General features: G+C 41.2%; 1 protein-coding gene across 1 annotated transcript in view; it reads right to left on the bottom strand.

The window, feature by feature from the left end:
* The window catches only part of KCTD16 (potassium channel tetramerization domain containing 16), a 274,596-nt gene that overhangs the window by 115,453 nt on the left and 132,161 nt on the right, over positions 1 to 26,982 (bottom strand). The window lies entirely within an intron of this gene.

Genomic DNA, 26,982 nt, shown 5'->3' on the forward strand with positions numbered 1-26,982 from the left:
TAAAGTGCACCTTTATAGAGCATAAGACAATCTAGATGAGTGGCTTGAGTACATTATCTTTCTCTTCCCCACTCCCTCCAGCACCAAATAAATGAGTAGCTATAGCATATCAAAATGTCTCCAAGAGGAATCTTTTAAACGCTCTCACAACACGGAAATTGGGGTACAAAAAGAGCTGTCCCAGTTACCGTTAAAAATAGCAAATGGAAATGCTCCTAGGACTGGTGACCTCACTGCCATGTTTGTGGTAATGACAACTTTTCATCAAGGAAGCAAATAAGGGAGATGCAGGGAAAAAAAAAAAAAGAGGTTTACTCTGCTCACAAATTAACTTGCACCCAGTTTTGAAAGCTGCTGCTAATGACAGCCACTAAAAGAGCCATAAGTTGGATGCGTTCTAAGGAGACCATGCTGCCCAGATTGCTTAAGGTAAAAATAAATAAATAATAAATCAAAATACCATGGCATTTCTCTTGAGATGACTGCAGGGCTTCTGATAGCTGGCTAGCATTGCCTATCAAATGAAAGATTCATCTGTTTATCTCCAGTTGTTTTACTTGGAACAATTCCTTCCCGCAAATAATTATAAAGCAATTACTTGACAGTTTTCACTTTACTGGTTACTACTTTTACTCAAAGAATAGCAATTACTACATAATTACAGTACATGGTTATCTGAACAGTCTTAACTATGTCTACCAACGATAAATTATACAGTCAGGGTAGCTCTAATTGCATATTCTATAGAGCATAAATATGTAATGACTGTGTAGTTACATATTAATAAGTGCCTCTTTATTTTTCAGAGCCTAGCACAATAAAATGCCATTTGCTGCACTTCCCGTTGGTCATCTCTGCAGTCATAAGCATTGCTCTGCCTGGCATTCTGGAAGCCAATGGGCTACAATGTGCATTTGGTGTTTGCCACCAGTTCTCAATCTCGTCCAAGCACACTCACTAGGGCAGAGAGAAATAAAAAATGAAAAGTAAAAATCTGTTCCTAACCCTCCTTTTTAGTGTGTCCTTTTTGATGAAAACTCAGCAGCAGTGGCTTAGATTCAAGAATTGCAGGTGCATAAGCTTAAAAGTGCCACCACAGCCTCACCTACATATCATCACTGAACCCAAAATGCCCGGATTCAAAAGCAGGAAAGAGGCTTAGACTTGTTTTGGATCATTCATTTGTTGTTTATGGTCTTAGGATACTATTTTGGTTCCAAAAGTGACCATAGGGAATCAAGTATCTTAGAATAAAGGGTTTAACAATCCAATAATCTAAAAGACCTTTTTTAATTTTTTTCTTTTAAATATAGGGCTAGATTTCACACACACACAAAAATTATGAGTTGCATGAAAAAACCATGTACCACCAAACTAAATAAAGCCCATCAAGCTGTACTATACCTGGGTTACTACACATAATTCAAATGAAGGGAATTCATGCCCAGGAAGAGATTCAAGGAGGCAGAAGACAAAGGACAAGAAGGTGGCTTTCTCAACAGTTACTGATGATCTCTGAGAGGTGCTACCCAGGTACAGACCCTGGTGTGCACACAGGAGGTGAGAATGAAATGCAAGTAGACGCCTCAGCACATGCCGTTCTACTCTTGGCCACACAGCCTCTCCAGAGGTGGCTGTTTTCTGAAAACTTGCTCCTTTCCAGTTTGTCCCAATGCTCCTGGAGCAGAGATTGTGCTGACTTGTCAAGTATTCATGTGGGAGGGAAGAGCCTAGCACAAAGGAGTAGGAAGAGGCAAGGGCAGAGAATATGTGTGCAGAGATACAGGGCTAAAGCTATTACCACAGGGGCCATACCACAGAAGGAGGGTGAAGGGATAAATCAGATAAAATATGGGTGCCATCCTCCCTGGTCTTTAGGACTGGATTCAATTCAATACACAATAAACATTTAAAAAAATAAGTAAATGAGTGAAAGAGGGTCTTTATAGAAGTTTTCAGTTAAGGAGCAATGTAAATTAAAGAATGGATTAAGAAAGAGAGAACATTTCTTAAAAAAAAAAAACTATTGCTCAGTTTGAGGGTTGATGAGGGGGTGGGTGATGGGTACTGAGGAGGGCGCCTATTGGGATGAGCACTGGCTGTTGTATGGAAGCCAATTTGACAATAAATTTCATATTAAAAAAAAAAAAAACTACTGCTAAGTGCCAATCACCCTGCACATACTGTCTTCTCAATCTTTACAAGAGCTCTGTGTGATACGTGTTATTCTCATTTAACTGATAAAGAAGCTGAGGCTAGGACTGAAAAGTCCCTTTCCCAGTATCACATAGTAAGTGGCTGGACTTGACTCTGCACTCAAGTCAGCCAGATGCTAACAGCCATGCTCATTCAATCCTGACACTCACATTCAACACCAGGTAATAATGACAACTTCTTTTTTTTTAATGTTTATTTATTTTTGAGAGAGAGAGAGAGCAAGCACATACACAAGTGGGGGAGGGGCAGAGAGAGGGAGATACAGAATCCAAAGCAGGCTCCAGGCTCTGAGCTGTCAGCACAGAACCCAATGAGGGGCTCGAACTCGTGAACCATGAGACGAAGTCAAAGTCAGATGCTTAACTGACTGAGCCACCCAGGAGCCCCAAAACGTCTTTTTTTTCCTAATGTTTATTTATAGAGGAAGGGGGAAGGAGGGGCAGAGAGAAAGGGAGAGAGAGGGAATGCCAAGCAGACTCCGCACTGTCAGGGCAGAGTCCAATGTAGGGCTCAAACTCACCAACCATGAGACCATGAGATCATGACCTGAGCCCAAATCAAGAGTTAGAAGTTTAACCCACTGAGTCACCCAGGCACCCCAGAACTAACTCCTTATGACTACTTACAGATGCTTTATACACATCATTTTCTTCAACGCTACTAACTAATACTATTAAATAACCAGGGATAATTCTATTATTATTCCCACTCCACAGACGAGGAAAATGTGCTATTAGGAAGTGAACTCTTGCCCAAGATGACACAGTAAGTAAGTCCTGGAGCTGAGATCAAACCCTGTTTAAATGAGCAAAGCCTGTACCCTTCATCACCACCCTTCAGCACTCTTACACGAGAGATTCAAAGGGAAAGGGGGATTTTCTGCCGAAGAGAAGTCTATAATCTAATGGAGGACCTCTCGCCTTCCCACAGGAATTCATTACTGAATTATATTCAAATGGTAAAAGAACACATTTTCCTCTCCTTGTATGCATCACCTTTCCCCACTTCCCTAGGTATAGTAGGGAACTCACCTGCACACTCCCACAGTACCCTGGGTACAGACTATCCTCTTTCCCTACTGGGTCTAAAATTTCAATTCTTGTGTCTGCACCTGTAGGGCCATGCACAGGACCTAGCTGACAGCAAGTGTCCAATTTCTTTAGAGAGATGAATGAGTGAATAAGGAATGAATGAAAGAGTAAGTAAGTAAATGAACAGACATGGAACCTTAGACTGGAAATGATTTTAGAGAAAATTTACTCCAACTCCCTCATCTTATAATTATTTTCTTGAATCCAGAAAAATGTTAAGTGACTTTCCCAGAAGCAATTTCTAGACAAACGTGTAATACACACACATACACACACACACACACACACACACACACACACACACACACACACAATACTAGCCTCCTAACAAGAACAAATTATATAAAATTTGCCTCTCCTGGGACTAAAGCTTTATGCAGATTTTGAATATCTTACAGGTTTTTTAGCTATATAGGCTACAGATTGTGATGAGAACACACCCTAATTTGGCAAGTGTTTTGTATCCATAATGAGATTTCTAAATGTTATCTGTTTTTAGTATATAAAGATATTCTGAGTAAAATATTTAGTGTAATTGTGGCACTTGTCATAGAGTCTTTCCTCCTCCTATACCCCAAAAGGATTACATAACCTGAGGTGGTAGTCAGCAATGAAGGGGTTCTGTATATTTGTGTATTTTTCACTCATGATTTTTTAAACATACAGTTTATGCCTCCGCAGTGAGGGATTCCTAAAATCATGGAGAGACTTGAGATGGATGCAATGCCTCTGACTAGCGGCCTTATTAACTTACCATCCAAACCCAGATCTGATATATCTGAGAGTGAAAGGGGCTGTTATTGATAATTAGGTCTGGCATGTCCCCAGTATCTCAGGGCAAACACTTATCCTCCTCATCTGGACACATTTACAGAGTCATATGAAATAAGTTTTCAATGAAGGTAAGAGGCATGGTTAGGAAAAAGCACTGGAGAAAACATTCTAGAGATGAAAAATGACAGGGACAGAAGCATTGACAGTTGTCATCTTTGAGGGTTGATAATTTGATGGGAATCATAGACCTTCTCCTGCAAATAGTGTATACACACACACAGAGTTTTGCAAAAAAAAAAAATGTCAGGGGTCCATAAATTCCTTAAGCTTTATGCAGATTTTGAATTTCTTACAGGTTTTTTAGCTATATAGGCTACAGATTGTGACAAGAACACACCCTAATTTGGCAAGTGTTTTGTATCCATAATGAGATTTCTAAATGTTATCTGTTTTTAGTATATAAAGATATTCTGAGTAAAATATTTAGTGTAATTGTGGCACCCGTAGACTCCCAGACTGTCAGCACCCCCAGGTTAAGAACGCTCGTTCTAGAATGGGATTTCTCAACTTTGGCACTATTGACATCTAATGTTGGATTATGCTTTGTCACTGGGGGCTGTCCTATACAATGTGGGACACTAAGCAGCATTCCGAGCCTCTACCCACTCCATTAAGACAACCCACCTCCATTAAGACAACCAAAAATGTCTCCAGGCAAGGCCAAATGTCTGCTAGGGCAATGGCCACTCTTCTAGAGGTAGGGGCAAGAAAATCTCACCAGGGGATAAAAAGTAGACATGACTTATTAGAATGCAATATAGACCAAATCAGAGTTTAATAAAAAGTGAAGAAGTACAGTATAAACATTGCAAAACTCCCAACTTTGACTCTGTGCTGTTCATTTATGACAGATAAGACCACTCTCTTCACTAAAGAGAGCTAACGACACCTACTTAGGAGAATTTGGCTCCATTGAAGAGTACCTGGGCTCTATCACCTCACACCACCATCTGACAGGTGTCGAGCAGAAATGATTCTGCTACAAACAGTCTGAAGTGTTTGTAACAAGGAGAACTGGTAACCTAAACTGTAAGAAACATTCTGGGAGGCTGTTCCATTTATAATCAGTCCTACAGAGATGAGGCTTATTAAGCACCTGCAGAAGTGCAGTTTCCAATTCAGGAAGTGTTTATTAGTGGCATACTGTATCCTCAGCATGCTCTTCTCATTTGGAAAATGAGCAAATGGACATGTGATCTCAAAGATCCTTTCAGTCATAAAAATGTGATCTTATTACTGTGTGTATATGATAGATAGAAATATGAAGACAGATACAGATGTATCTCTCACTCGCTGAACTTTCTGAGCCTCAGTTTCCTCTGTAGACTGAGGTCAGACAACCACACAGCAAATCCAAATGTGGGTATGGAGACTAGCACCTGGCAAACCATGTAAGATGCCCCCAAGGAAGTTGTAAATGGTGGGGGAGAGGGGGCAGACAATGGAGTAGCGGGCAGGGGCTTGGAGTGTTGTTTGTCCCAGGGTCCCATATGTTAACTCTGCGCTATCACCAAGTGAGATTATACATACAGTCGTTCTATTTTGAACCTATGTTAAAATAATTCACTAAATGTAACCATATTAAAAGTCAGAGATTTGCTCCTCCTACTGTGGCATTTCTCCAATATCATATGCTAGGAGCTTCAAAAAATGGAATTAGCATAAATTTCTCAGCATCGCTGAGGCTCTGCCTATTACAAACATAAATGCCTGTACCCAAGCCCTACTGATTCTATTTCAGCACCTCTGGGATGGAGCCTGAGACTCTGCATTTTCACAAGCACCCCAGGTGATTCCAAGCAGATGCCCTGGGAGCACACTTTAACAAGCAGGGATTTAGCTAAAGAGAAGGAAAAAAAAAAAAAAAAAAAAAAAAAAAAAAAAAAAAAAAGGTATCTTCCCTGGGAGAGTAGACAAAGGGGAATACAGAGAATTGTGGGCAACTTGACAAGTTTAAGCTCCAACATTTTCCTTCACTTCCTTCTCCGCCTAACAAACTCTGGCTTCTTCTTCCAGGCCCAGCTCAAGTGTAACCACCCTGTGAATCCCTCGGACAATTCCCTGTTCCATCCATTATTGTAACCTCCATTGAGCCGCGAGCTTCCAGAGAGAGAGAGAGCATACAATGGTTATATCTTATTTACACAGTGCCTGGTATGAGAAATATTCAATAAATTTGATGGCTATAGTGTGTTCTTCTCTGTCACAATCTGTCCCGGAAGATTCCAAACTTCAAGAAGAGGCCATAGATTCTCATCCTACATCACATAAGGTTACATGCTGGAGTAACACCTGAGATGAGAGGGAACTGCCAGCAAGGTCAGGTGAGGACTTTCCTCCAGGCTGCAAATTTCTTGCATCCTCACCTGGCTGAATGGACTAGAGATTTCTCTGGAGACTCTTTTATAAGAGCATGAATCCCACTCATGAGGATTCTATTCTCAAAATGGAATCACCTTCCAAAGGCCCCACCTACTAACACTAGCACCTTTGGGGGTTAGGATTTCAACAGATGAGTACTATGGGCACAAAAACATTCAGACCGTAGCACATACACATTTCACTAAGACTGTAGTGGATTTTAGCCATGATATATGGGAATTATAGAAGCATCAGACATAGTCCCTGCCTTAAAAGTTTTGCTACCTTTTTAGTAAAAGGACATTCACAAATGAAACAAGAGAGCAATAAACTCCGAAGTACTGAGAACTTAATTGTGTTCTACAAGCTCCTGGAGGGAGGTCAACAAAGGCTAAGATTTTTCCTTTCAATGTCTCAGAAGCTACAGAAATATTTCTCTCAAATGAGCTGACCTTACTAGACTTAAGCTGATTTAGAAAAATAGATAGGATTTTAATAGAGAGAAAAGAACAGGAAGGGCATTCTGGGCAAGGGGAATAGCTAGAGGGGAAAGGAAAAAAAAAAAAAAAAAAAGGAAGCCTGAAACCAGCATGGTATATTCCTAATACAGGCCTCAACAAATCTAGAATAAAAGAAAGGAAGAAGGAGAATAGAGAATGATTATAAAGGATCAATTGACAGAAACTACAGAAAAAGGATAGGTTAAAAAATAAAGAGGAGTACCTGGGTAGCTCAGTCGATTAAGCATCTGACTCTTGATTTTGGTCAGGTCATGATCTCACAGTTCATGAGATCGAACTGGGCTCTGCAATGGGTGCACTGGGCTCTGCACTGTCTGCTCAGGATTCTCTCTCTCCCTTCTTCCTGCCCTGCCCCCACCTGTGCTCTCCCTCTCTCTCAAAATCAATAAATAAACTTAAAAAAAAAAAGAAACAAAAGAAAACAGAAATAATGGTAGGAGGATACATTAATTTGAGAACTGTGAGTAGGTTCCGGGTTGTATAGCTGCCCGCTAATTTATGGAAGGACACTAAGGCCCACAGAAGGTGAGAGATACGCCACATTATGCAGGTCTTCTGGATAGTCCACCATGTGCCCACTACTTGTCTCTTCCCAATGGGTGACACTCTTATGGAAGCTTCAATTTCCTAACGTAGAAATTTAGTTTGAAGGTTAGTTTGGAGATCTGATATTCCTTAAACGTATATGGCCATTTTCTAAACATTCCTCTTACAAGCCTCCGAACTGAATAGCAAGAACATAAATTTATATTTTTGTTTTGATCTACAAAGTTAAGGTCATGTGAACAGCAGATAACCAGAGAACTACATCTCAAAAAATATGCTCAATGTCATTATCATCCACAATAATAAGTGAGTGCCAATCCATAGACTGGGTAGAGGGAAACCATGGACATGGCAGTAGTAGGTTTGTTTTTTGATTCCAAAACTTTGGCTGAGTCACTCAGTCTCTATAACTAGGTTCCCTTAACTATAAAATTAGGTTGATAAAATCCTTCAACTCCTGGGAATGCTGTAGAGACCAACTAAGATAAGGCATGTAAACTACTTAATAACGAGCTTGGAACAAGTTGAGTCCTCAGCAAATGTTAGCTATTATTGGCTCTAATACCTTCAAATACACCACGTTGTAGAGAAAAGTTGGAAGATAAATCCTAGGGTATCAGACTATGTTCTGATTTTTAAGTCTCAATTGAAATTCACTAAGAAACTGACTGCTTTCTGGTTCACATGGGTAGTTTGTTTTTATATTAACTAATACACAGACTGAGTACATGCTTCAGACCCAGCAAAGCAGGAATCCCCATAAATGGCATCTTTCTTTTTCAATGAGTGCATTCCAATTTTTGCAATCATAAAATCTAGAACTAAGGTATTTTAATTTCAACATAAAGTTTTGTGTTTTACAGTTTATTATTGTTTGCATGTGTGATTACATACGCAGGCAATTTCTGCTGAGTTTGGGAGTTCCATGGGTCTTAACTGGCTGTAGTGGTGGGGTAGGGAGGGTTTAAGGATGACCTCCAGGGGTACCATAAACTCTCTATAAATTGGGAATGCTAAAAGGTCCCACAGATATAATTAGATTTTCAAAGGACTCCATGATAACAAAACTTTAAGATCTAATAAACAATACCAATAAGGGAATAATAAAGTCAATAATTAAACACATATACAATAATCAGTAACAGTTCTTACAGTTAAGTAGATGAATATGACTGATAAAGTCTGTGATACATTGATAAAAATGAGTTACATACATGTAGTGTTTCTAAGCAGACATCATATATAGCATATACATTAACATATTTTTATAAAATAAAGTTAAATCGTGTATAGACATGTGTTCCTGTGTATGTACTATGTACTTATTTTAAAGACCTTAGGGTAGCCTGGGTGGCTCAGTTGGCTAAGTGTCCAATTTTAGCTCAGGTCATGATCTCTCAGTTTGTAAGTTCAAGCCTCGCATTAGGCTCTGGGCCGACAGCTCAGAGCCTGAAGCCTGCTTCAGAATCTGTGTCTTCCTCCCTCTCTGCCCCTTCCCTGTTCGTGCACACTCTAAATAAATAAATAAATAAATAAATAAATAAATAAACAAACAAACAGCTTAGAAAATATATTATGATGGTTAATAAAGGTTATCTTAGGGAGTAAAACTAATACATGAGGTATTCTTCTTAAATGTCGTATTTTCTCAAGTAAAAGTTACTTCTTCTCCACATTTTAATATTTATGAAATCAGAATTTACCATATAATCAAAATATGCATCTAATTAAGTTTTGTTTGCTCCCTTCTGCCAGAAAACTCTTAATAATATATACTAAGTCTTGCAATTGGGGGTGAGTTCAAGTCAAGAAGATATAGCAAGTATGTATTTCCAAATTGCTTAAATTCTTCTCAAGGAGCAAATATTTTATGGGTTTTTCTCCTTTAAAACAATGTAGATAAGTTTCAAGCTCCTTACTTTTATTCCACACTATTCAAATAAACTAGGTCACAGGAATGTGCATCTACCTACAGAAATTCAATGTTTGAATGCATTTGCATATTATTTGGTATCATTAAATGCTAGTTCCTCACATCTAGGAAAACTCTCCAGCGGTAAAACAGCACTACCATGATATGTTACAGCTAGAGGATTTCTTCCTCTCAGCTCTCAAATATTTTCACATGGATACAAATATGTGATAATAATACACGCATCATTACAGAGTTCTTATAATATGTGAGGCACTGGTCTGAGCACTTTGCATGCATTACCTAATTCCCACAATTATAACATAAGTTCAATGTATTATGCCCAATTTACAAGTGAAGACACTGAGGCCCAGAGACTGAAAATTATGCTAAGTCTCATAGCTAGGATGAAGCAGTGGCAAGGATCCTACAGATCTCTGCCTGTCCCTAAAGCTTCATTTTTTTTTAACTGTTTTTATTTATTTTTGAGAGAGAGAGAAAGAGAGACAGAGAGACAGACTGAGCGGAGGAGGGGCCGAGAGAGAGAGGGAGACACAGAATCCGAAGCAGGCTCCAGGCTCTGAGCTGTCAGCACAGAGCCCGACGTGGGGCCTGAACTCACAAGCTACGAGATCATGACCTGAGCCGAAGTGAGACGCCCAACCGACTGAGCCACCCAGGCGCCCCCCTGAAGCTTCAGTTTTAAACAGTGCACCTCTCCTTCTCCACCTCTTCTAGCTCCACCCCCCTGACCACAGAAATTATATAAATGTACCTGGAAAATAATATACTGTTTGTGTCCAGCTGTGATGAAGGCAGAGTGTTCCCCAAAGAGGAAAAGAATGAGCAGTAACGCAGGGCAGATCAGTGTATAGAGCTTATTCAAAGATCTCTCAAAAGCTAATGTGCTCGTTAGGCCCTACTTCCCCAACAATGTACCAGGGTCTGACCATGGCCCTTTGGGGCAGACACTATTTTCAAAGGTTCCTACAGGTTTGGGAGACCAGGTGGCAAACATGAGCCCTGGTCTACATTTAATAAGGCTTTTCCTCAGCCTTGCTCCTATTTAGATTACCAAGGTTTGTGTAGCTTAAAAGGCACGTTACCTTCTTAAAAGCTAAGTGGAATGAGCAAAGTCTAATTAAGCGTGATTTGCTGGTTGATTCAGTATTTATAAGCAGACAGCTCACCGGCTTCAGAAGTGAGTGTTGGTGTCAGCAAAGCAGAGGATATTCAGAGAGGTTAAAAATAAGTGGATGGAAGATAAGGCTCAAAAACCCGTTAGTGCCAAGCTAGATGATTTATTTCCATAAATCATTCCAATGTTCAGATTTCACGTGTTAAAATAATTCAAAAATAAATTTGTACCGCCTTTTGATCTGAAATCATGGCTAGTGCTGCCACTGAAGCAGATGAAAAATTAAGTGTCTTCATTTCTTCGGAAATAGGGCACAACTAAATTGCTCTGTCGTAAATTTTAACATCCACAACTCAGTGCTCTGTAGGGACTGTGCTCAATTTGCTAGGTTTTGCTACCACGGAAACCGAAGAGCAATTAGGTATAGGATAGGAAACTTGGAATGAAAACCTTGGGGGACAGAACAGGCAATCAAAAGAATTTTCCAAGTAGCGCCCATTTCAGGAGTAAGAACCAGAGAGGCGGTATGTGTGTCACAGGTACATTTTGGCGGGAAGGGGTTATCAGCTGACACCACCAATTCCCTTGCATTTGCTCAGCTGTTATCCTCTGCCTACACTCCTTCTCTTGGCACCCTTGAAATTTTCTGTGATCTGCAATTCCTCCACATTTTTACCTGGTTTACCTTCCTCCTATCCCTGATACCAGTCCCCAAGCCAGATGGAATCAACAGCCCAAGGTTATTTATTTGCCATTGACATTACTGTGTTCTTAAGTGGACATGATCATATTGTGTTGCTGCTTTCAAGCATTTGTTGGCTCCTTATTAGCCACAAAATCAAGTTCGAATCCATTAGCACAGCATAGAAGGCTTTGGATTTGGCCATATCCTCTCTTTCCACTTACTGCTCACCACGCTTTGGTAAGCCACTCCCTCCTCTCCAAACCATTCTCCAAACAGGACACACACCTTCACGTCCTAGACCACTGTTCATGTTTTTCTGCTGCCTACGATCTTCTCCCCACCTTTCCTTCCGTGTCTGATGAGGGCCCAATGTCCAAGGCCCAAGTCCAATGCCGACTCCTTGGAGAAGCTTCTTAGAGAAGAATTAAATACTCCCTTTCTTTATCCAAAGGTCACATTAACCATATCACAGCTATCACAGCTATTGTGTTTGTTACGTCGTGTTGTACGGCCAGCCAGTCTGAGTAGCGCCTCTGGTCAGCAGAGAGTGGGTGCCCTCATCAGAGACCCAAGCGTGATCCACCCTGATCCAGTACTACATCCTTCACAGGATGGTCAAGACAGGCTTATAAATGAGTGAAAAAGAGAGACAGGAAGTCAGACATGAAGAACAAGGATCAAAAATCTTCTCCAAAAACACTTTAAAGGGAAGTAATAGGAACTGCTGATCATAAGCCCTCTCACCTATCACACATCATATATATATATAGGTTATATATATATATAGGTTATATATATATATATAGGTTATATATATATATATATATATATATATATATATATATATATATGTTCCATTCCACTTTGTAATCTATGTTGAAAGCATATTTTACTTCAGGTTTATTTTAGTTTTAGAGACAGAGAGGGAGCATGCATGAGCAGGGGAGAGGGGCAGAGGGAGGGAGAGGGAAAGAGGGAGAGAGAGATTGGGGAAGAGAGAGAGAATTTTAAACAGATTCCATGCTCAGCGTGGAGCCCAATGCGTGGCTCAACCTGGCGACCCTGAGATCATGAACTGAGACAAAGTCAGAGTCAGACACTCAACTGAGCCACGCATATTTTACCAAGCATATTTTACCTCAGTGGCCCCCAGGTTTAAATTTTAAATTGAAATATAATTGCCTTGATTCTTACCAATTAGGTTTACTCACAGACCTGGATTTAGGGGCAATTTTCTTTTCTATGGAAAATATGTGTATGTTTCATGCCACTCAGCATTCTCTAGAAAACAAAATATCTGAAGGTCTCAGCATAAAGCAGCCACATGTAATAGAGGGGGCTAATATAGCTGTTGTCTGTGGAAATACAAGGAGAGTGGGGAAAAAAAGGAAAGAAAAGAAAAAGGAAAACTATCACTCCTGCAGGTTTACCTTGAAAGAGAAAGACCATAATCTCATGAAGATCTTAACTGCATAATGCTGCAAGTATTGTTTTCTTTTCTAGACATGCACACCCAGAGCTCTGAGTACCAAGATTCAACATTTCCAGTGCAGCAGCTATAATTCAGAAGTATTCATATACTAGAGGTTTTCTGCAGCAAAGAGGAGCATCATGGGGTCAAAAACTCTCCTATTTACCTAGGTAGGAATTTTGGGGTAAGTCACTAACTCTGAGACTTCTCTTCCATGTAAAGTTACAATGCCAGTGTAGTATAAAACTGAGAAGGCTTCACCCTGTCTCCATCTTCCCCACAAGACTTCTGTCAGCTCCCTGTATCTGGGCTGCCCTGCCTTGTAACCTCTGGACACTGTACTTAAAGAAAAGACGGGGAGGTGGGGGGCTGGTAGGTATCCTTCAGGGCTGATGCAGGAAGAGTCTGCCTTCTATGAATAGGACTATGGACCAGAATAAACACACAAACACAAATCACTATTTCTCAAGCTCCAGAAATCTACAAAAACAAAATAAAACAAAACAAAACAAGAAGGTACTTTGAGATCCAAGACTCTTTAAGGGAATTTATTTTAAATTTATATCTTTTTAAAAAAAATTTTAACATTTTTTTAACGTATTTTTGAGAGACAGAGCATGAGTGGAGGAAGGGCAGAGAGAGAGGGAGACACAGAATCTGAAGCAGGCTCCAGGCTCCGAGCTGTCAGCACAGAGCCTGACGCGGGGATCCAACTCATGAACCGTGAGATCACGACCTGAGCTGAAAAAGTTGGACGCTTAACTGACTGAGCCATTCAGTCCCCAATTTATGTCTTTTAATATCAGATGAAATTTAGAAAAAAAAAATTTAAGTTTATTTGAAAGAGAGAGAGAGAAAATGCAAGTGAGGGAGGGGCAGAGAAAGGGAGAGAGAGAGCATCCCAAGCAGGCTCCGTGCTGTCAGTGCAGAGTCCTACGCCGGGGTTGACTCACAAAACCTCGAGATCATGACCTGATCCGAGACCAAGAGTTGGACACTTAAGCGAATGAGCCACCCAGGCACCCCTATCAGTTAGAATTTTTCATAAATAATAAATCATGTTCTCAATTATTCCTAATGCCATCTCTTTGTAACTGACCAGGGCTCCAGGACTAATCATGGAAAGAGCAGATACACCAAGGCTTCTCAAACTGAGAGAAGAGACCACATATTCGGGTTCCTCAAGCTCTCAAACTTGAGACGCAGGCCACTGAACAACAGCTTGAAGTAACAAGATGAGGAAGACAGGGAGAGTATTTGGGAAAAGCACTGAATTCAAAGTCAGACACCCAGTTGGTGATTTGGGTCAAGGCACCATCTCCGTGTTTTGGGACAAGAAAATGCAACTCCCTAGAATAATTTTTTTTTTCCTCATCTGTAAAAATGGGGATGGGGATGGTGATCATGATGTCTGTGACAGTTATAACAATACTGATAAAAGCAGCTGCACTTCACATGTGTTCCCATACGTGCAAGTACTTTGCGGCGCTGAGAGAACACTAGGACCAGAATAAGGAGGCTGCAGGGACAGCAGTCAGTGAAGTGGTTACGGGGGGCCTACCTGAGGTGGGGACAGTTGGGAGGCAGTGGAGACACAAAAATTTTAGGCATTGGAAGGTGGATCATACACGAGTCAGAGGAAGGAATTAAGTTCTTCTCTTTCCAGAGAAATCAGAAAAGGTGAGACACAGAACGCAGGCTAGGCAGCAAGTATCTCCTGTGCTGCCTGTGTACACCTGGAGTGTGAGAAGCTCAAAAAGCATTCGTGGAGCCACTGGGCAGACCAGACATGGCAGCTCAACAAGAGAAGGACGGAACAGCATGTGCCTCGCTGCTCTGCGGCCTGGTACGTGCTCCCAGGCAGAGCCAGTCCTCCCAGAGGAGGGCTCTCATCCAAAGTAGAAGCTTCCAGCCCGGGTGTGGGTCTGGGAGGGAGAGACATTCAGGGGGAAGAGTCAGCACATTCAGGGCACTCCTCACTGCTCCTTCTGCCTGGTGTCCTCTTCCTTCAGCTCCTCCCAAGTTCGGCTCCTTCTCATCCATCCTTCAGGTCCAACTCAAAAGTCACCTCAGCGGCAGTCCTAATTGCTCTGAGGTCAGCCTTCCCCACCACCGTCAGCACATTCTGCCTCATCCCTGGCACTTATCACAATCTGAATATACACTGGTTTCAAGTCAGTCTCTCCCACTAGAACTGTGCTAATATCATAGACACTAGCTCTGTGTGGTTATTTAAATGTAAATATATTAAAGTTAAGTAATTCTCAAAGTTCAGCTACTCAGTTGCACTCTCCACATTTTAAGTGCTTAGTTGCCTCAAGTGGTTGGCAGCTGCTGTACTGGACAACAAATCATCCCCTAATCTAATCTAATTTAATCTAATCACTTTGCAGCATTTCTATCATTACAGAAAGGTCCAGTGGGTAGCACTGATCTGAATGAAAGTTTCACAGGAGCGGTGCTCTTACCTATTTGTGTTCACTGCTGTATTCCTACTGTCCAAGATAGTGCCTGGTGTAGACAGGTGATCAGGAAATACCTTCTGAACAAGAGAATGGAAGAATGAGAGTGAGGATAGGCACAAACTCTTATACCCATCCTGGTTAAGAATAAAAAAAAGTAAATAATGTGTTTGAAGAAAAATGGGTTTGCAGTCTGAAATCACCAAGGAATTCTCAATATCTAATCTGCCCACAGCCTATAAAAATCAATGTGTGACATGTGTGTTACATTGCATTTTCTGCTAATTAAACTTCTTAACGTATTATGACTTTGTGGCCACTCCCACAGTTCAGATATTCCCAGGAGATCTCTGAAAGGAAGGTGAAGGCAATAATATACTACTGGAAAATTTCTGTGAATTGACTTACATAAGAAACTGCGTGAAACCAATCCATGGATCCAATTGCTACACAAATGTGTGCTTAATGGGTGACAGAGTGAGAGAATAGCACTTACATTTCCTATAGGGCTATGCACAGTTTGTTCATGTAATAAATACATGAGCATATGCTACAGACAAGTGGGAATGCCTTGATCCCTAAAATCTAACTCTATGTCCTACTGTGGCTAAGAAACAGGAACTCAGACTTGCAAAGATCCCCCCCTCCCCCCCGCCAAAATGCAACGAATCAACCAGTTGGTAGTGGGTTTTTCTCATTGAAATTCAAGGTCAACATGTAAATATTCTTTTGAAGATGTTGTCTGTTTGTAATGACACTAACCCACTGTAGCACATAGTCTTGCTCGTTATGGATCTTCAGATGTCTGCTGAGAAAATAGGTCTTTAGCTGTGTCCCCATTCACAATAGGGAGGGCTATTAGCCAATGGGCTAAGGGCTGGCATGAGGAAGAATGCTTTTATAGGGTCTCTGATCTCTGATGTGTGTCTCTGATCTGGAAAATACTGTTTCCCCTCAAATGAGCAAGGTGGTATAGTGTTATTCTGCCCATCCTCGCTCCACCCAGATGAAAAATAAAGGGTCCTGCCGGGTCCTGTTAACCGTTCACAATAGACATCTAGTCATGTTGCTGGAGAAATGTGGACAGACTGAGGCTGGGTGCTTCATGCCCCAGAGAAGCCTCATCTAGTTCCCAGGGTTCTGGCCAAGCTCCTCTCTCTAATTCTGCCCCGCAGATCCTGACTTGTAGGCATGACCATAGGATCCCATCTGCCCTGCTTCCAAATGTCTGCTCAGTGAATGGAACAGAATTAGATGAGATTTACCCAAGCCTCCCTCCACCCCTTCGTTTAATCTTCGGTGCTGCCCTTCTTGTCCAATAGCTTTGTTCTGTTTGGAATTTTTATAAAAGGCATCAGTCAAAGCATTATCTTACCAAGTGTTGACTGAGGGATAAGCACTGAAGCAGAGGCCCAGGTAATGTGCACTGCAGCCTGGCAGTGGATCAGAAACAGGTTTTAATCACGGCCATCTTGCTGTGCATTTTATCTGTACCTCTAGCAATGAGCCAAGTGTTTGATATAGAACACTCATGTGACAAATATTTGTAGAAGGAAGGGAAGGAGGGGGGTCATGGGGTGAGGAGGAGGGAGAGAAGGGAAAACAGACAAAAGTGTTTCCCATCTTTGGGAGTGTCAGCTCAAACATCTTGCATTTACTCAAGTCCTTGAGGGCACCGGACCACACCTAACAGCACCATGTACTTATTGAGTACTTTCTGCCAGCACTGCATCAGACATTACGGAGAAATAAAAACACAGGAAAATAGACTCACTCAGCAGAATGCTTGGCACATTATATGAGTTCCATAAATGTTGAGGGATTGAGTACATGAGCAAGCATTTGGGCAAGGGCAAGGGCAAGAACAGGAGAGGAGAGGTGGAGAGAAAGGAAATGCAATGCACGGGGCCGGGGTTGGGGACACTGGGGAAGAAAGGAGAGAAAGCAGCAACTGAATAGTAACTATGAAAGAGATTATGTAACGCTAACGTTAGAGACTGGGAAGAGCACAGGTTGGGAGACAGGTAGTCCTAGATCTGAATCTGACCTCAGTTCTTACGAGGTGTGCAAGCTCTCTAAGCCTCGGTTTCCTCATTTGTAAAAGGCGAATAAAATGAGCACATGATTTGAGGGTTGTTGAGAAGATTAGATAAGATAATGACTCTGCAGAGTGCCTACAGTAAGTGTTCAATGGACAGTAGATGATTATACTGACCAAAAGTGGTGCTAATCTAGCTGTTCTGTAGGAGTGTGGAAGTATTCCTCTGGAACAAACCTTGCCTCAAAACCCGGGGGTTTGATCAATGGAGATGATCTCTCTAGTGAAGCTGCAAAACACAATGCTACCCGGTCTCCTGTTCATCACCAGCAAACTGGTCTGTGCCTTTTCAGTGCCTCTTTGCCCTGGTCCTGAAGGCCCTAATAAAAGTGAGGGGATGGGGCGCCTGGGTGGCTCAGTTGGTTAAGCGCCCGAATTCGGCTCAGGTCATGATCTCACACTCCATGAGTTCCAGCCCCGCATCGGGCTCTGTGCTGACAGCTCAGAGCCTGGAGCCTGTTTCAGATTCTGTGTCTCCCTCTTTCTCTGACCCTCCCCTCTTCATGCTCTCTCTCTCTCTCTGTCTCAAAAATAAATAAATGTTAAAAAAGTTTTTTTTTTAAAAAGTGAGGGGGATCACGATCATCCCAATGTATCTCAGGGAGCAAGCCTCCCACCATCAGAATCCAAGCCTACCTTTCCAGCTTATTTGCCATCACTCCCATACCTCAGCCATCCACATCACTTGAAGTACATGATTTTCATCCTATGCTCCCCCAGATGCTTGGATATGCCTACCAAGAAGTCTGGGTTCATGCCATCCTACCCCATTGATGGCCTCTCTTTAACCCTTAACTCTGTCACCTAAGGACCAGTTCAAACTCTCTTGTTCTCTGAAGCTGTAGGATTCTTTTTCCCCCTTGGGCCATAAGAGAAATTCCACTCACCCAAAATAGAATTACTCATGCCTTTTCAATACTGCTTATAACTTTCTGCAGGTCTACTATGTATATGACACATACACATACACTTTTCAACTTACTTAATTCTCCAAACAACACAACAAGGTCTGGATGAGGCTCAGAAAACTCAAGCAAGTTGCTCAAGGCTGCACAGCTAGCCTATTACAGAGAATGGATTTGAACTCAGGTCAGCCAGTCTTCTAAGTCCATGCTCCATCCACGTTGCCATGCTATTATTTAACACACATGTTTATTTCTTATCTCTTCACTTAAACCTCCTGGAAGGCTGATTTTTAAAAAAATACTTTCTCCCTGGACATAGCAGTTTATCACGGGGATTTGATGTAGAAGATTCTTGATCAACGTTCACTGAAATATGAAGTAGGGCCGTAAGCAGCAAGGATAGGACTGGGAAAAAACTTGGAAGAAGGTCACAGTTTACTTTCCCTTATCTTTTCCGCCCATTAAAAACTCAGGCGTCATTTCCCTCTGATTCTCTTAAAATTGTAATAATTACATTTATATAGTTGTGTTTTTTTCACTTATACAGTTCTTGATTTCAGCCATCCATAGTAAGCACTTTGCTTTTATCAATCCTTTTAATCTTCACAACAGTCCTACGAGTAGCTATTATTGCTATCCCTATTTCATGTTCTACCTAAAGCCACAGAGTAAATGGTGGAGCCAAGATGTGGACCTGGATTGTCCAACTCTAGTACACTGATTTTCAGCCACTCTTCTGCCTTAGAGGAGGTCAGGGGTGCTCTAAGAAGCTGGCATCTGAGCAGACAGCTGAACAATGATAAGTAGCAAGTCTAGCCAAGACTTGGGGGAAACCATTTCAAAGAAGAAACTGTTAATGTCTACAAATGTCTAACATGGTGTACAAGTGGTTAATACCCATGCCGTGTAAAGGAGTCATTAAACTTCAAGAGAAACATGAAAATAGATACATATCTTCACCAAATATATAAACAATGCAGCTAAGAGAAAATATAAAGTAAGTGGGGAAATATTCATGTGCCCTACTAATCATAAAATTTCAAATGAAGGCAACTTTGTTGTATCATTTTCCACCTAATAGGTTAGTAGAACAAACAAACAAAAATCTTAAAGTCATAACATACTACCGGGAAAATTCTGGTGATATTGGTACATTCACAAGCCTAGTGACATAAAAAGTTTGCACTACCTATTTTAGAAAGCAACATGAAAATAATTAGGATCACAAAAGTTTTTCATAGGTTTTGCCCCAGTAATTCTACTCTATGACACTTATCCCAGAGAAATCATTCTGCAGCAAACAACGCAAAGATGTCCATTATAGCCTATTTGATAATCACATGTATTTAAAATGGAAATGTCCAAAATGAGACTACAAGCAAGTGAACTATGATACATTAATCAATGCAATATTATGTTGTAGTCACGAAGACAGTAATTATGAAGACAATGAAGAAACTTGGAAAGTGTTTACGACAAGGCAAAATATAAAGTTATATACAGAATATTGGCCCTCAATCGCACAGACTTCCCTCCTCTCGAGTTTGATGTAACTATGAATTCCCTAGGCCTCAGTAACCTTCCATATAGTTTTACAGATAAGAGGGACATGTATGAGTGAGTGTGTTTTATTCTATGCGTTGGTATGATGTGTGCATCACGGTAAGTGTGGCAAGTTTCACAGGGAAGGAGAAGCATATGAGTGGAAGTGGATTCATCACATGTGAACAAGCACTTTCTTTCTGGGAACTCTTGGAGAACGGTTTATCTTTTTCATCTAGAAGAAATCATAGAAACAGCCTTACCAAGCACCTTCTGTTGCAACCTGGCAACTTCTTTCACTTACAAAGGTAAGAAATTCCCAGAGCTTTAGAATAATGCCCTGGATGTAACCAGAACATAGCAGTGATGACCTCTGGGTCATGAGTCAGGTAAGGGACCAGGGACAAAGAGGCTTCAGAAGTATTTTCAGGCTGAGAGAACCAAACGATGACATTAGGAGAATTCACAGTGACAGCTTGCTTACTAATCCACAGCATGAAAATGCAGATGCTCTTACTGGCTTCCGAGTTGCCTGATTCTTTCACAACCTGTTCCAGTCTTGCAGGAACAGATTTTGTGCACCATTGTGGACTGGGGTTCAGGCTTACATACACCTTCCTGCTTTGCTCATTGCCCATACTGCTGTCGGAGTGCCAGAGAATGAGGTCAACAGCTGTGCCAGGAGCCTGCTCATCCGGCACCCCAGCTCCTCCAGCGCTGGCAAACGGGGTAAAATGAGAACTTCTCCAAAACAGATTTTATAGCAGCTCTGCTTTTGCAAGGGCCAGTGCACAAGACAACCTGTCTGCCTGGATTCTGTCAGTGTGGGGATGCCATGTGGTCTCCCGGAAAGGTCCTTTCAGCTAAGATGGATGGCACTGGACAAGTGGCATCCCCAATCTGTGCCTCTGCTAGTCCTCTTGGAAAACAGGAGCAAACCCTGCCCAACATGGGTACTGAAGCATTTTACCATTTTAACTTTTACTTAATTATGGATTTTCAGGTTCTTAAAATCAATGGCTCAAACATTCGAAGTAACATCTCCATTTTCTCCACACGACCCTTTATAACCTGTGCCCTGCTTGCCTCTTCACATTCTTTTCCCATTGTGCCTTCACACTGCACTCTATCCTGCACCTGCAATGGCCTGTCCATGCCTCAGCATTGTAAACACTGGACTGGGCTTTCCTACTTCTGTTTTTACTTACTGGTTTTCTCTCTGAGGAGTTCCTTCTCATTTTTCATGACTCAGCTCAACTGTCACCTCTTCCATGGAGCCTTCCTGGACTCAGACCCTGTTTCCCCCACATCAATCCAAAGTCAGTCTTTATTACAGCCCTTTGCCATGCTACATTATCACTGTGTGTGTGTGTGTGTGTGTGTGTGTGTGTGTGTGTGTGTGGCCATCACTAGAATATGAGCTCCTTTAGGGCAAGGCCTGCCTTACTCATGCCTCAATCCCCTGACCCTTCTTCTTAGATTTCCAATAAGTGATCATTAAACAAACAAACAAACAAACAAAAGTCATTTTCACATGTATAGCTCTGCAGACTCGTCTCAGTCACCATCATCCCCTTGCCCTCCACCAGTGGCTATAAGCTACTTACTCCCTTTAAGTATGGACCACATATTTAAAAAGTCTTCTTTATCATTCTTATTCTTATCCCCTCACTTTGAGCAGTATACTGTACACAGTAAATACTTAACAAACATCACCAATAGCACCATGACTTCTGTTTAACGCAACTTACTACATCATGGGAATTAAGTCAGGGGTGAACACTTCAGGGAGTGCATAAAGTTCACAAGGACATAAGATTGCTACAATGTACAGTATGACAAGAGTAATTAAGAAGGTGGATTCCAAAAGCCTAATTTAAAAAGATATATGCACCTCTATGTTTATTATAGCATTATTTACATAGCCAACTAAAGGAAGCAGCCCAAATGTCCATCAATAGATGAACGAATAAGGAAGAGGTGGTACATATATGCAACGGAATATTATGAAGCCACAAAAAAAAGCAAGTCTTGCCATTTGTAACAACATGGATGGACCTAAGTGAAATAACCTGGTCAGAGAAAGACAAATACCATACGATTTCACTCATATGTGGAATTTATGAAGCAAAACAAGTGAGCAAACAAAAAAACAAAGAGACAATAACAACAACAACAACAACAACAACAACAACAACAACAAACCAGACTCTAAAATGCAGAAAACAAACTAATGGTTGCCAAATGAGAGGTGGATGGGGGACGGGTGAAACAGATAGGATTAGGAGTACACTCATTGTGATGAGCACTGAGAAATGTTTAGAATTGTTGAATCATTATTTTGTACACCTGAAAATAACATAGCACTATATGTTAATTTTACTCCGATAAAAAAGGGGAAGAAAAGAACACAGGTTCTGGAATTGAACTGCCAGATTCTTTTCATTATACACTCCTCAATACCTGCGAAATCAGATAAGTTATTTGACCTAACACTCAGACAGGGATAGTATTAACTTCCATAGCATTCCCATTAAGGGTAAAATTACGGTGCTGAAGGGCTTATCATAGTGCATGGCACGTAATACACAGCCGGCAAATGGCAGTCATCATTATTGTAGCTAATCCTGTCACAGGCTAAGTTCATGATCAAACAGTTTTTGTCACATTGATGATACAAAAATTTTAACTGATCTATAATCTTATACATTTAGATTAGGTATCATCATCCATTTCTGTCACTGAATCATTAAGTTTTCTTTAAAAGGATAATCACCCTGTTTTCTCAATAAAGGAAGCAGAGTCAAGTGGCTTGTCAAGGTCACCCAGCTTGAGCCCTGTAACCAAGTGCTAAAAGATGCCTACTCTTCCAGGACACCTCCCTATATGTGGTCCAAAAGTTTGGACTTTGAAGATGGATCAGAGGAAGCTCCAAAGTAATTCTATCACCTCTACTCTGAATGGGGATTTGTAAATTCAGTCCCATGTTGATTAAATCCTTCATAACCACAGTTCAAAGAACAGGAAGTCTGTTGTATAAACTGGTTCCCTTCAACCTCCAAGGGATTCCTTTTTATGTCAGTGGCTTTCTAAGGCAAATGCATTTTGGTTTCACAGGGAGTTGTATATTTAAGTAAACTGACACAAAGAACATAGTTTGGGGTCCTTTAAGCCAAGAGGAAAGTGTTGGGTAAAGACAACCCCCAAAAAATCTACACCCCCTAAACTTCTGAGTGAAGTCCATACATAAAAGATAGGCAGAGGAATAAGGTGAAGCCAGATGTGACAAATTAATACCACTGACAGACCCAATTCTTAACCTACCCTTGTCTCTGGACTTGGCCATGTGACATGCTTTAGCCATTGGGATATTAGCAAACACGATGTTAGCAGAGGTATGAAAATCATTTACACACTGAGGCTTGCTTTCATTCTTGCCCCTCTGCCTTTGCCAGACTGCCACCCATGCTAGACTGCAGGAGGATGAGACATAGGAAACAGAACTGAATTGCCCCAAATCATCCCCACATGAACAACCCTCAACCTGTCAACACCCAGCTGATCCCCAGACACACAGAGAGACTGTCAGAGACAGTGCAGGCAAGAAATACAGGGCCATCAGGCCTACCTCCAGCTGACAAGACACAAATGAGTCGAGTGAGCCCAGCCAACAGAATAACCACCCAGCCAACCTTAGGCTAAATAAAGCTTTATTGTGTTAAGCTGTTGAGATTTGGGGAGGCTTCTTTTGCAACATTATTGTGGCAATACAAAACTGATACACCAAGGACTAAGTGGGAAGAACAGAAGAAAATCCACCTTACAGTAGCAAATACATATTAATTCTCAAGAGCCTTTGGGGAACTCATAAGTAGAAGCTCCTTTTGCACAAACACCTAGAGATTCCAATGCTCTGGAATGGATTACTGAAATGTTCTGGTATTAGTAATCTCATCCTAAAAATCCTAAAGTATGTATAATGTAATTACTTTTAAAATTCATGTCGTTTTGGGGGAAAAAGGGGCCAACAGCATCATAACACACTTACAGGTTTTACAGTAGCACGATCCAAGATTTGGCTGTTTCTTTGGGGGAATGTTGTGTTAGTTTTACCAGTGTCTCCTCACTCCTTGCTGGGCATATCAGTTTCTGTAGCGAGCAATACTCCAGTTTCTTGCTGAACTATTCAGGAGTTCAGGGAAATATGCAGAGGACAGAAATTGAGGGTTTTCTGAATCCAGGTGTAGATTTTAACCTAACCCCCTATTTTCAGGGAAATACTTCAGCACTGCCCTTCCTGGGTTATCATCTCTGAGTCGAAAGCCTCCCTGATTCAGTTATTTGAAGAAAACCCTTGTTCCTGCCAGGTCAGGGAGGGTGGGCTACTGGCTGTATAAGGTGGGTGACTGATTGGGTAGCCTCACTGCTCCTTACACAGGCTTTCAGAGGACACCGCTGTTGGCCGTCCTTCCTTCTGACATCTTCAGTGACTTGGGATCTCCGATCTCCTGGGGCCTTGTCAGGCTCATAGGCTCAGCCCGTTCTTGTTGTCTTTCCCCTCCTTGCAGGTTCAGCTTTCTACTCCCTCCTGAGACAGTTACCATCACCTGCCCATCCACCTTCTAACTTGCAAAGTGTTGTTGACATTGTACATCGGGTACCATATTCTAGAGTGCTGTCTTTGTCCTTGTAGTTTTATGACATTTTATTCCTCTTTTGTCACTTTAGAGGTACGTACTAGGGATCAGAAGGAAAAATAAACCTGTGTATTCATTCAACCTGCTGACTTTTACCAAAGCACCCTCTCTTTTATTTTTTAATATACATGGGCTTCCTTTAAGAGTTCCTGGTAGCTTGGGTGCCTGGGTGACACAGTCCAACTCCTGATCTCAGCTCAAGTCCTGATTTCATAGTTTTGTGAGTTCATGCCCCACATCGGGCTCTGCACGGACTGCAGGAGCCTGCTTGGAATTCTCCCTCTCTGTCTGCCCCTACCCTGCTTGCACTCTCTCTGTCTCTCTCAAAATAAATGAATGAACTTTAAAAAAAAAAGAATTCTTGGCATCTTCCTATGCTCTTAGTAATCAGGACAATTATGTATGCTCTGAGTATAGAGACTATTCTTTAAAAGGCAGAGCAGAGCTTTCTTACTTGCTTCCTATACAGAACTTAAGCATGATGAAACTTTAAGTTTGAAATTAAGTTGAATTCAACTCCACCAAAGCATCTTTATGGATAAGCACACTCCATGGGTCTTCTATTTCCAGTTAACTCTAGGACTTCCCTGGTGTTCCTTAAGAACAGAAGGTACTCCGAGGATGCTGTTATGATTTTGTCAGACTCTTACTGATATGAAATCAACACTGATGAGTGAAGTCACATTGTACCTTCAAATAAGAGACCCCAAGGTCTTCAAGAGAAATGGACAGACTCCCCCCAGCCACCACCACCACTGCCTCAGCCCCACCATCTTTAAGGATACATCAGAACTAGGATAACATATTGTTTGACAGCTGACAACACTCACTCATTTTGCCCCTGGGTAATTATATACTCCCTGCTTTCAACCTATGCTATTGTCTCCTATGAGATTAGGTGAAGACGTGAAATCTTTTCGTATATTTAAATAGCAATCACCATGTTGCGGAGGGCAGCTAAAGGCCAATTTGTTGACATTTATCTGCACTAAAATCCATTCTGCTGTGCGCTCCTGAAGCTAGTCCAGTGATGGTGTTATTCTCTGGGCCCTAACTTCTGTAAAAGTTTGAGGAGCTCATTTGAGCTTGAAGTGACAGTAATGACAGGACCATCATGCAGGACCTCAAGCAACTCAAACAGTACCATGAACCCTATGAGGATTCAAAAAACTCTCCAAGCAGCCCAAAGAAGAAACCCTTAAATGTGATTCCATGTTTTTGCACATGTTTTCCTCTCTTCCTAGAATGTCCTTTCTCCTTCTTTGTCTACAACACTTTTATGGCTATTTTCAGACCCAAGTTAAGTTCCATCTACTAAAGTGAGCCCTCTATGATTTTCCTTACTTTATGTTCCCACAACACTTCACTCATTTCTTTGCTAGTGAACTCCCCTCAGTTCACTGCTAAGTTTTCTGTTCCTGTGTCTGTCTACTCCAGACCATAAGCCAGGGATCAGAGCATGGGGAGAAAGAGTTACAGAGAGGCTAAAAAGTATGGGTTTCTATCACACTAGCCTTTGAATTAAATTCCGTTCTCCCACATACTGTTTACATTGGAGGTAAGCCTCAATTACCTTCTCTAAAAAATGAGACAATAAGGGAACTTATATCATAAAAGGCTGTTGGGAATAAATGTTATAATGTATCTTAAGTGACTGGCACTTTACCTGACATATCATAAGCTAACATCAGGAAATATTATCTAATACTGTTATTGTTCTTAAGAGTAGAAATTAGGTTATTCATTTACATATCTACTACAGTTCAATGGCTAGTACATAGAAAATACTCAGCAAATTTTAAATGAATAAATGAAGCAATACTTCAGTAATCCTGTAGTAATCAAATTGTTTTTAAAATCCAAGTAAATAAAACCCTAGATGTCTTTATTTTTAAGACATTGAACTATCCCTGTGGATTAGCCATCCTATTCCAGTAAACTGAATACCTAAACTGTGGCTTTATTTTTCACTCGAGATGCTGATTCTTTGGACTTGGTACATTTGACTTGAAGATTAGATTTGAGGCCACTATAGCTTTGCTGGTAATTTCTCAAGCCATGGGGTATAACACACACCAGAGACTACAAAGCCACTCATGAAAATCTCAACCTCACATCCCTCAACTTCTCTGAACTACATATGCCCTCATCTCTAAAAGAGAATAACTATATGAGTTACACCTGCCCCTTCCTAGGGTTAGGGGACTGAACATATGATACATGCAAAAATATTTTACAAATTTGTGAGGCCTATGCAAATACTTATGTCTGTGTGTTTATTTATTTGACTGATTGTTTATTTGTAGAAGCTTGTTTCTTGGCACCACCTGAAAATTCCTATCCAACTTCACTAATATCCACATTCCTTCAAATACATCTAACAGATTGATTCAAGGCCACCAACAAAATCTGTTGCTGTTTTGGTGCATAGTGGAGTTTTGCGATTTTCTGTAGTAAAACCCAAGAGGGCCAATAAAATGTTTTCAACTGAACTGCGGTGTC

This window comes from Neofelis nebulosa, chromosome 1 (assembly GCF_028018385.1).
Source record: "Neofelis nebulosa isolate mNeoNeb1 chromosome 1, mNeoNeb1.pri, whole genome shotgun sequence".
NCBI lineage: Eukaryota > Metazoa > Chordata > Mammalia > Carnivora > Felidae > Neofelis > Neofelis nebulosa.